This window comes from Schistocerca cancellata, chromosome 10 (genome assembly GCF_023864275.1).
Source record: "Schistocerca cancellata isolate TAMUIC-IGC-003103 chromosome 10, iqSchCanc2.1, whole genome shotgun sequence".
NCBI lineage: Eukaryota > Metazoa > Arthropoda > Insecta > Orthoptera > Acrididae > Schistocerca > Schistocerca cancellata.
Window position 1 is genome coordinate 197,291,073 of NC_064635.1, and position 12,592 is coordinate 197,303,664.

General features: G+C 44.2%; 1 protein-coding gene and 1 pseudogene across 1 annotated transcript in view; both read left to right on the top strand.

The window, feature by feature from the left end:
• The window catches only part of LOC126106256 (uncharacterized), a 257,643-nt gene that overhangs the window by 135,463 nt on the left and 109,588 nt on the right, over positions 1-12,592 (top strand). The window lies entirely within an intron of this gene.
• Positions 10,394-10,511, top strand: LOC126107164 (5S ribosomal RNA; annotated as a pseudogene).

Sequence of the window (12,592 nt, forward strand, 5' to 3'; positions counted from 1 at the left end):
CTCGATACTGCTCGAAAGCGGTGAATATTAAAATACAGCACCGCAGCGAACCAACTGAAGAGAAAACTTTGCCGAAACAGCTGTGCCAAGCACGTGATGGTTTACTTTGAGTGACTGCGTCCCACGTAGTGAAATACAGGAACACAGAATAAAACAACAAAATTTTCGTGAATAGATGGTGGAAGAAACGAAACTTGCTGAATGATTCCGAAGAGACTAGCATTAAAAACAGTATTACGAACCTTATTCCTTATCAGTTACAACCATATTCACAAAAGTCAGTTCTTATAAAAAAATATGACTACCATAGAAACGTTACTGAAATGGTAAAGGAGTGATGAATCTGTAAACCTGAATCCAAGCTATGTGAGCAGATAACTTTGTTTAATCACGTCTCGACAATCAAGCTACCAGGTGTAGAAGTGTGGAACCGGAATTTGTTTGCAATAATTACATGACTGTTGTTTGAAACTTATAAACTATATGTTATCCAAAATAATCTCTACTGCTATTTATACATTTCTTCCACCTCTCCGGCAGGCTACGAATGCCACGCCAAAAGCAGTTACTCTTTTTAAGCGAATCAATCAGCGAGCCATTTTCGTACATTTTCATGCGAAATGAAGCGTTGTTAAACGAGAGCGTGTCCTAGTGATGCAAGCAGATGGTAATTGGAAAACAATTCGCATACCCTAGTACTTCCAAACAGAACGCCTCGATCGTTTCCCTGACCCGTTTTGCTGTGTGTGATGGGGCGTTATCATGGAGCAAGATGACTTTGTGTTGCCTTTTTCCATATTCCGGTCGTTTTTCACGTAATGCTCGATTTAAATCGTTCATTTGCTGTTGGTAGCAATCAGTGTTAACGGTTTCACCAGGTTTTAGCAGCTCATAGTAGATGACACTCTTCTGATCTCACCAAACACAGAGCATTGTCTTCTTTCCAAAGCGATTTGGTCTTGCAGTGGATGTCGATGGTTTGCCTTGATTCGTCCATGATTTACGACGCTTGGGATTCTAAAAATATGATCCATTTTTCATCACTTATCACTATTCGATTGAGGAACGACATTCTTTTGTGTCTGATGACAGCATTTCACAAGTGGTTCTTCAATCTGCTTGCTGTCAGTTGATGCGGAATCCATTTTCCCACTTTCTGCACCTTTCCCATAGCTTCCAACCGAAGAGAAACGGCTTTCTGCGTCACATTCAATTGTTCCGCAAGCTCCTACTGACTTTGAGTGTCATCTTCATCCAATAAGGCCTGCAATTCGTCGGCTTCGATCTCTTTCGGTGATTTCCCGCGCTCGTCGTTTCTCACGTCAAGATCATCACTTCTGAATTTTTTTGAACCGTTCGAAATTCTGCGTTTTCCCAAGAGCAAGTTCGCCGAAAATTTCGACATCCATTCGATGTGATTCTGTGTCAGTTTTATTAAAATGATAACAGAAACCAATGCTGTCCGCAAATCGTAGTTTGTGGGCACAAAACTCGACAGTTTATGGGTTTGAAACGGATACCGATGTATGGAACTTGGGTTACTGTGTGTTGACATTCGTCGTCAGCCGTTACAGGAAGCAGACGCCGTCTCACGGGCCTTACACTGACGGCCAGCACCATCTACAGGGAAATTCCGGTTTCATACTTCTACAGCTCGTAAATGACCCGAATCAATAAAGAGCAAAAATCGCGCTAAATACTTGCCTTCCTTAAACTCATGATAAATGCAGTGACAACATTATCTGAGCATTTTCACACTTTCGAAATCGATCCTTACTTAATCATATTGCCAAAACGCAACATCTTCTGAATTTGCTTCTCTGTGTTCTGCTAGCTACTTCCAGACCGCCCAGCAGCATGATCAACACTTTACTCTCTCACTTACGTCTCACTGAAAGCTAAACTGGCGGAGATAGTGTCACTGACAACCAAAGATCACATTGCTTGCATTAGGAACCTATGCACCGTTACGTTTCGGCTATGTAAGACTTCTGTTTCAAAAATATCCAGCGTACAGATACGAAGTATGACACATCGAATAAAAAGAGAGCTTTCATATATTTAAAGTGAATAATAAAAGAAAAGCTAGTAACCTTACAAAGGATATCAATGACCAGGTTCGCTGACGACATTTCTATTCTCAGTGAAAGTGAAGAAGAATTGCAGGATCTGTTGAATGGAATGAACAGTCTAATGAGTACAGAATGTGGATTGAGAGTAAACCGCAGAGAGACGAAAGTAATAAGTGGGGGAAATTAAAACAGCAAGACATTTAACATCCAAACTGGTGATCACGAACTAAACGAAGTCACAGAATCCTGCTACTTTCGAGAACGAATCATATGACGCTCGAAGCAAGGAGGATATAAAAAGCGGACTAGCACAGACAATAGGTCATTCGTGGCGAAGAGAAGTCTTAATTTGAGGAAGAAATTTCGCAGAATGTACATTTGGAGCACGGCATTGTACGGTAGTGAATGATGGACATCAGGAAAACCGGAACAGAAGAGACTCGAAGCGTTTGAGATGTGGTGCCACAGAAGAATGTTGAAAATTAGGTGGACTGATAACATAAGGAATAAGGAAGTTCGCAGCAAAATCGGAGAAAAAAAAGGAACGTTTGGAAAACACTAACAATAAAAAAGGACAGAATGGTGGAACAAGTGGTAAGATATCAGGGATTATCTTCCACGATGCTAGAGGGAGCTGCATAACGTAAAAACTGTGGAGGAAGTCAGTTACTGGATCAGATCTAAGGGGAAAAAAATGAAATGATCGTATGGCGTTGTTGGCTGGAAGGCCCCATACAGGGAGGTTCGGCTTCCGATTGCGAGTCTTATTACAGTGGACGCCCCATTGGGTGACTTGCATGCCGGTGATGAGGACGAAATGACGATGAAGGCAAGACGTCACGTAGTACACGTGCGGAGAAAATCCCCAACCCGACCGGGAGCAGAACCCGGGCCCGCTGTATCGGTGGCAAGCACGTTACCACTCATCTAAGCAGGCGGACATACAGGGCTATTACAAATGATTGAAGCGATTTCATAAATTCACTGCAGCTCCATTCATTGATATATGGTCACGACACACTACAGATACGTAGAAAAACTCATAAAGTTTTGTTCGGCTGAAGCCGCACTTCAGGTTTCTGCCGCCAGAGCGCTCGAGAGCGCAGTGAGACAAAATGGCGACAGGAGCCGAGAAAGCGTATGTCGTGCTTGAAATGCACTCACATCAGTCAGTCATAACAGTGCAACGACACTTCAGGACGCAGTTCAAGAAAGATCCACCAAGTGCTAACTCCATTCGGCGATGGAATGCGCAGTTTAAAGCTTCTGGACGCCTCTGTAAGGGGAAATCAACGGGTCGGCCTGCAGTGAGCGAAGAAACGGTTGAACGCGTGCGGGCAAGTTTCACGCGTAGCCCGCGGAAGTCGACGAATAAAGCAAGCAGGGAGCTAAACGTACCACAGCCGACGGTTTGGAAAATCTTACGGAAAAGGCTAAAGCAGAAGCCTTACCGTTTACAATTGCTACAAGCCCTGACACCTGATGACAAAGTCAAACGCTTTGAATTTTCGGCGCGGTTGCAACAGCTCATGGAAGAGGATACGTTCAGTGCGAAACTTGTTTTCAGTGATGAAGCAACATTTTTTCTTAATGGTAAAGTGAACAGACAAAATGTGCGAATCTGGGCGGTAGAGAATCCTCTCGCATTCGTGCAGCAAATCCGCAATTCACCAAAAGTTAACGTGTTTTGTGCAGTCTCACGGTTTAAAGTTTACGGCCCCTTTTTTTCTTCTGCGAAAAAAACGTTACAGGACACGTGTATCTGGACATGCTGGAAAATTGGCTCATGCCACAACTGCAGACCGACAGCGCCGACTTCATCTTTCAACAGGATGGTGCTCCACCGCACTTCCATCACGATGTTCGGCATTTCTTAAACAGGAGATTGGAAAACCGATGGATCGGTCGTGGTGGAGATCACGATCAGCAATTCATGTCATGGCCTCCACGCTCTCCCGACTTAACCCCATGCGATTTCTTTCTGTGGGGTTATGTGAAAGATTCAGTGTTTAAACCTCCTCTACCGAGAAACGTGCCAGAACTGCGAGCTCGCATCAACGATGCTTTCGAACTCATTGATGGGGACATGCTGCGCCGAGTGTGGCAGGAACTTGATTATCGGCTTGATGTCTGCCGAATCTCTAAAGGGACACATATCGAACATTTGTGAATGCCTAAAAAAATGTTTTGAGTTTTTGTATGTGTGTGCAAAGCATTGTGAAAATATCTCAAATAATAAAGTTATTGTAGAGCTGTGAAATCGCTTCAATCATTTGTAATAACCCTGTATATGTAAGAAATTATTGGGGACGTTAGGTTCAAGGGCTGCTCGGAGATGAAGAGGTTGTCATAGAAGAGTAATTCGTGGCGGGCCTCATCACAGCAGTCAGGAGACTGATGACTCAAAAAGCAAAACAGAAAGTTTACCCCGTGTTCCCACCCAATATTGTAGCAAGAGATATGGTACCCCTATGCCTGTACCGCTTCGTCTTCACTACTTTTCGAAAATGGAAACACAAGAATCGCCACCGATGCTGTATCTTTTATTTGCGTTTACAGGAGCGCCAGTAACCTCACTGCCACGCCCCCTATTCTACATCTACATCTGCATCTACATACATACACCGCAATCCACCATACGGTGATTGGCGGACGCTACCTCGTACCACAACTAGCATCTTCTCTCCCTGTTCCACTCCCAAACAGAACGAGGGAAAAATGACTGCCTATATGACTCTGTACGAGTCCTAGTCTCTCTTACCTTATCTTTGTGGTCTTTCCGCGAAATGTAAGTTGGCGGCAGTAAAATTGTACTGCAGTCAGCCTCAAATGCTGGTTCTCTAAATTTCCTCAGTAGCGATTCACGAAAAGAACACGTCCTTTCCTCTAGAGACTCCCACCCGAGTTCCTGAAGCATTTCCGTAACACTCGCGTGATGATCAAACCTACCAGTAACAAATCTAGCAGCCCGCCTCTGAATTGCTTCTATGTCCTCCCTCAATAAGACCTGATAGGGATCCCAAACGCTCGAGCAGTACTCAAGAATAGGTCGTATTAGTGTTTTATAAGCGGTCTCCTTTACAGATGAACCACATTCTCCCAAAATTCTGCCAATGAACCGAAGACGACTATCCGCCTTCCCCACAACTGCCATTACATGCTTGTCCCACTTCATATCTCTCTGCAGTGTTACTCCTAAACATTTAATCGACGTGACTGTGTCAAGCGCTACACTACTAATGGAGTATTCAGATATTACAGGATTCTTTTTTCCTATTCATCTGCATTAATTTACATTTATCTATATTTAGAGTTAGCTGCCATTCTTTACACCAATCACAAATCCTGTCCAGGTCATCTTGTATCCTCCTACAGTCACTCAATGACGACACCTTCCCGTACACCACAGCATCATCAGCAAACAGCCGCACATTGCTATTCACCCTATCCAAAAGATCATTTATGTAGATAGAAAACAACAGCGGACCTACCACACTTCCCTGGGGCACTCCAGACGATACCCTCACCTCCGATGAACACTCCATCGAGGACAACGTACTGGATTCTATTACTTCAGAAGTCTTCGAGCCACTCACATACTTGGGAACCAATCCAATATGCTCGTACCTGAGGAGTCTGCAGTGGGGCACCGAGTCAAACGCTTTCCGGAAGTCAAGGAATATGGCATCTGTCTGATACCCTTCATCCATTGTTCGCAAGATATAATGTGAAAAAAGAGAGAGTTGCGTTTCGCAGGAGCAATTCTTTCTAAAGCCGTGCTGATGCATGGACAGCAAGTTCTCTGTCTCAAGGACATTCATTATATTCGAACTGAGAATATGTTCGAGAATCCTGCAACAAACCGGTGTTAAGGATATTGGTCTGTAATTTTGAGGATCCGCCCTTCTACCCTTCTTATATACAGGCGTCACTTGCGCTTTTTTCCAGTCGCTCGGGACATTACGTTGGGCAAAAGATTCGCGATAAATGCGAGCTAAGTAAGGAGCCTTTGCAGTACAGTACTCTCTGTAAAACCGAATTGGAATCCTATCAGGACCTGGCGATTTATTTATTTTCAACCCATTCAGCTGCATCACAACCCCAGGGATGTCTATCACTGTGTCCTCCATACGGGAATCTGTACGAGACTCAAACGGCGGTATGTTTGTACGATCCTCCTGCTTGAAAGATTTCTCAATTGCTAAATTTAAAATTTCAGCTTCTAACCAACAACACCAGTAACAATAATAAGGGGAGCTCTTACGAAATTCTGACGAGAGAAGTACAGAAAGGCCTAGAAATAATCTTAATGGAGGGCAGTTATCGCAGAAGACTACGCACGACATATCGATCGACCAGCTGTCTGTGACACTAAACTGTGGGAGGGCAAAGGATCAATGGAGACCCGCCGACACGTGTGTTTATGCGGTCGCGTGCGGTGCGGGTTGTGTAACGGAAGCACGCAGCGAAATGAGTCGCACACACGACAGGAACTGGCTACCTCGCTCCACATTATGAATGTCGCTCCACATTACGTCAAAGGCGATAACAGCAGGTGACGAACTCACATGGTTGTTACATGAGCTCCGAACAAGCGTCTTTCAGCGATTATGCGTTAAATAAGAATTTATGAAACAGTAAAAAAATGGTTCAAATGGCTCTGAGCACTATGGGACTCAACTGCTGTGGTCATAAGTCCCCTAGAACTTAGAACTACTTAAACCTAACTAACCTAAGGACATCACACACATCCATGCCCGAGGCAGGATTCGAACCTACGACCGTAGCGGTCGTGCAGTTCCGGACTGTAGCGCCTTTAACCGCTCGGCCACGCCGGCCGGCTATGAAACAGTAAAATGGAAATCTATGAGAGAAGAAATTGGTTGAACGATGTATGTTTATGATACAAGATTTTGATCGCCCTACAGCGAAGGAGAATTGGAAGAGTGAATGTAACGAGAATAAACGGAATGTACGAAGGGGAATACGGGTTGCGTAGAAGTAGAAAGAGAGAGTTTCGAACAGCAAAATGGGCTGAAGTCGGAGGTGTGCATTATCACCATATTTGTGAAAGACAACCGGCACTTGCGATAGAGTGCAGAACATTTCTACGGGTCTGTGGAGGACAGCGAAGAGAAGATAAATCAAAACTCCTATGGAACCGTACTAACATTAGTATTTCCTTCGCTCCACTTGTCACTGTAAGAAGAGGAACAGTCGAGAGAATAGCTCACGTACGTTTTAGCGACAGTATTGGGTCTTTTAGTTTCTACTTCCTGGAAGTGTACAACAGCCAGAAAACTATTAAAAAATGAACAAACAACATGGCAGAAGCTTTCTGAAATAAACAGATTCCAGATGTACATAAACTTTTACGGGAACACGATCGGTTTCGTAGTTTCAGCTCACATTTTCAGATGCACATCTGCAATCACGAAACCGATCGTGTTCCTATAAATGTTTATGTATAGCAGAAAGCGATTTATTTCAGAAACATGGATAACTTTAGTTGCAGTTGCCCTCAATAAAAAATTATTTGTCATATGGCAGGAGTTGCATGACTCTGACAAGACTGCAGGTGGTAAAGTTTAAGAGTGGACCCGAAAGGTAACTGACGAGTACTGTTTTAGGTGTCTATCCTCGCCTTTACAAGCTCATATTGACTTACTTATCACTAGGGAAACCTACGAGGTGCATTCAAGTTCTAAGGCCTCCGATTTTTTTTCTCCGGACTGGAAAGAGATAGAAACCTGCGCATTGTTTTAAAATGAGGTCGCGTTCATTGTCAATACGTCCCAGAGATGGCAGCACCATACGGCAGATGGAATTTTACCGCCAGCGGCGAGAATGAGAACTGTTTTAAATACTTAAAATGGCGACGTTTTCCTTACTTGAACTGCGTGCAATCATTAGTTTTCTGAATTTGCGTGCTGTGAAACCAATTGAAATTCACAGTTGAAGGAGACATGTCGTGATGGAGTTATGGATGTGTCGAAAGTGCGTTAGTGGGTGCGACAGTTTAATGAAGGCCAAACATCGTGTGACAACAAACCGAAACAACCTCGGGCTCGCACAAGCTGGTCTGACGACATGATCCAGAAAGTGGACAGAATTGCTTTGGGGGATCGCCGAATGACTGTTGAACAGATCGCCTCCAGAGTTGGCATTTCTGTGGGTTCTGTGCACACAAATTCCTTCCTGCACTGCAACAAAAACGTCCAGGAGGGGCTGCGCATGTGCTGTTTTACCAAGACAACACACCCGCACATCGAGCTAACGTTACGCAACAGTTTCTTCGTGATAACAACTTTGAAGTGATTCCTCATGCTCCCTACTCACCTGACCTGGCTCCTAGTGACTTTTGGCTTTTTCCAACAATGAAAACACTCTCCGTGTCGGCACATTCACCAGTCGTGCTGCTATTGCCTCAGCGATTTTCCAGTGGTCAAAACAGACTCCTAAAGAAGCCTTCGCCGCTGCCATGGAATCATGGCGTCAGCGTTGTGAAAAATGTGTACGTCTGCAGGGCAATTACGTCGAGAAGTAACGCCAGTTTCATCGATTTCGGGTGAGTAGTTAATTAGAAAAAAAATCGGAGGCCTTAGAACTTGAATGCACCTCGTATAGCTGAACAAAGTATGTAAGAATACCGAGTAAGTGTTGTTACAACTCATTCCATTATTCAAAACAAAGTGAACTACCAGAAGTCTTTTAAAGGGGGGTACACTGAGAGCTTACCCGCCATCGCAAGGAACACAGATTTCGTAACTGCACGGAGCTCAAAAATAGTTTCAAAACCGAAAGTAATACATTGTTCTACAGGGGCTTAAACTGTGACAAATAAATTTGGGCTGGAATTCAAGCGTCAAAGCATGCAATGGAAACGTCCAGAATCGCTTGTCTGTAAGAAACTCAAAACTCATCACCGGCTGGTAAGGTCATTTTTACCATATTTTTGCAGTGCCCATGGTCTGATTTTCTGTAATAGTTTGAGAGAACAACAAACCGCCAATAGCCTTTACTACTTAGCCACAACTGAGAACGAAATGAAGACCCCGTTGGAGAGGAAATGCCCGGGATGACAGAGATTCGTCTTCAAGACAACGCTCGATCTCGTTTTCGCCACCGGAAAACTATTTGCAAAGTGCGTCGAGAGCTTTGGAGGTCCTACAACACCCTCGTTGCAGTCTTCTCCTTGCCTTTTTGGAATTTTATCTGTTTGGTCCGATGAATGACCAATATAATGTTGTGACGAAAATTAATACTCTAGATCAGTGTGTTTCATCACCAAAAATGGCCATAAAAAGTTCCCTCATTCGAAGATCGAGCGACATTCAAGCCCTCATGTGCAACATTTGCACCAAGCTGTCAAGGGTCAAAGTCGACCAATATTTAATTCATTGGTGAGCTTCTTAATGCACTTACGGTTTGCGTACTTTTCTTCTACATGGTCTTTCCTTAGGAAGGGATTTGAAATAAATAATATTTCTGCGGGATAGCAGCACCACTTGTTATAGGTTCTCGTTATTCATTTCTCTCTAACTGATGTTCATTGGGAGATTAATTTGAAGTTTCTGTGGTACGGCCTTTAGGTTCCGCAACACAGGCACGAGAATTTTCAGTTTTGACACTGTTCATAACAAGAATACTAGCAATGATTTCCGCCACAACAAATCATGCTCGTTAAGCACAAGGGAATCACAAGGCTTAATAGCACATTTTTTGAATTCGTTTACTACATTAGTGAGTGTAGATGGTTTGCAACAAACCATGCCCAATAGCTGACAAGCCATCAACTTGTCCCTTTCATCTTGAATCACAGGGATACGTGAAAAGTCTCCGGTGGGACTGGAATGGAATGCAACCAAAACACAAACTGTGTGAGTTGGTCATGTATATTAAATGGTAATCAAATATCTACGCCGGCCGGTGTGGCCGTGCGGTTCTAAGCGCGTCAGTTTGGAACCGCGTGACCGCTATGGTCGCAAGTTCCAATCCTGCCTCGGGCATGGATGTGTGTGATGTCCTTCGGTTAGTTAGGTTTAAGTAGTTCTAAGTTCTAGGGGACTGATGACCTCAGTAGTTAAGTCCCATAGTGCTCAGAGCCATTTGAACCATCAAATATCTACTCTGTTATTCTACAAGAGAACTTTCTGAATGTCTTGAAAGTTATAATACGTCAGACTATGTTTATGACAATTACCCAATGCACACTGAACTGGCAGAACTGATGCAAAGAAGCATTCATAGCACTTGTGTTCTGATGCCATGTATAAGTATGAAACCAAACAAAATGATTAGTTTTCTTACCCCATTATTTAGGCAACGGCCTTGCCGCAGTGGATACACCGGTTCCCGTGAGATCACCGAAGTTAAGCGCTGTCGGGCGTGGTCGGCACTTGGATGGGTGACCATCCAGGCTGCCACGCGCTGTTGCCATTTTTCGGGGTGCACCCAGCCTCGTGATGCCAATTGAGGAGCTACTCGACTGAATGGTAGCGGCTTCGGTCAAGAATACCATCATAACGACGAGGAGAGCGGTGTGCTGACCCCACGTCCCTCCTATCCGCATCCTCCACTTACGATGACACGGCGGTCGGATGGTCCCGGTAGGCCACTCGTGGTCTGAAGACGGAGTGCCTTACCGCATCATTTAGCTGGCTCTGGTCTCTCATACAATTAATTAGCACAGAATGGAAACAAAGAAACAAGGGCAGTTATTATAAAAGTTATTCTGTTAAATTTTGTGGAGAACAAAATATACGAAAAGTCTAGATTTACAAATCTTATGGATGTAGATGTTGTGATATCTTTTCAACGATTGGCAATTTGTTATATATGTAAAGTACAGTGAATGTGGGTGTGTGTCTGGGATCTCCTCGAAATCCCCGTGGCTGATTTAAAACAAATTTGGCACAGAAACAGCAGACATCACAAGTATCAACACTGTAGGACTTATAACCTCCTAGCTCCAATAGGAACAAATGTACATGCAATAACGTGTTTTTTTCAGCCTTTGGTGGAATATTGTGACGAAAAATCCTGCCTCGAGCATGGATGTGCGTGATGTCGTTAGGTTAGTTAGGTTTAAGTAGTTCTAAGTTCTAGGGAACTGATGACCTCAGAAGGTAATTCCCATAGTGCTCAGAGCCATTTGAACCATTTTTTGTGATGAAACATTTTTGGCCTGCCTACAACATTCATTGGACGGCAGCCTACATATCAGGAGCAAGAAAAGATTTTCTAGCCCCCAACATGTAGGCTGCCGCCTGTGACAGGGATGTTGCGTTAGCGTATTATCGACCATCTTTACCAACCTGATTTCTACCGAGACCTGTACATCAGGACAAATAAGTCATTCACAAGTAGCTTGCCTTGCATCGTAGGCATGTTGTGGGAGCAGTATTGGCCTGATTTATTGAACTGAATTGCAAGGGGTGCACGTGTCAGTGAGTATGGCTGGAGATAGACTGAGGTGCATAGAGGAGTAGATAGAAAGGGGGAGGAGGAAACAGAGATGGGGGGGGAGGAGGTGATGCATGAGGCAGATGGAAGGGGTCAATTGATAATGACCACGTGGAAAAGAAACCTGTAGTGTCTAGGAATCCTGCCCTCTCTGTTCACTGCACAAACAGACAAACGTCATATTAATGAGTTATATTACAATTAATCAGATACAATACTTAACTTTGGCATCGCAAGCAAAGGGTGACATACGAAATAAGCAGTCTTTGCAGCGACTACCGATTAACTGACAAAAGTCTGTCCTCAACTGCTAGCGAAGTCGCTTTCATTGATGCTGCTATAGAAATTACTAATCTTGAAACTGCTACTGAATCGGGGTGCCACCGGTCGGACGTGGCGCTTACGTCCTCTTCACCTAGGGTCCGCTGCTGTCGAGTTGTCGTACTGGAAGGAAGGTTGGTCAGTGTGAAACTGGCTGACCCATTCTCACAGCTTCCTCTGTTTTGTCGTTCCCGACTACCGTGGCGGTGCTTGACTTTACAATGTAACAGAACCGAATTGGGCAGACTTGGAGAAAGAGAGAGGATGAAGAGGATATGGTCAGAGGGAAAAAGGCGAAACATATGGTCAGAGGGGATGGAGTAAATGGACAGTGGGGGAGGAGGAGATGAAAAGACAAATGTGAGAGGATGAGATGGACAGACAGAGGGGGCAAGAGATGGACACAGAGGGCGAGAAGAAGGATGTCCAATATACAATATGTGATCAAAAGTATGCAGATACCCCCAAAGACACACGTTTTTCATTTTAGGAGCATTGTGCTGTCACCTACTGCCAGGTACTCCATGTCAGCGACTGCAGTAGCCATTAGACATCGTGAGACAGCAGAATGGGGCGCTCTGCAAAAATCAAGGACTTCGAACGTGGTCAGGTGATTGGGTGTCACTTGTGTCATACGTCTGTACGTGAGATTTCAACACTCCTAAACATCCCTAGGTTCACTGTTTCCGATGTGATAGTGAAGTGGAAAAGTGAAGGGACACAGACAGAACAAA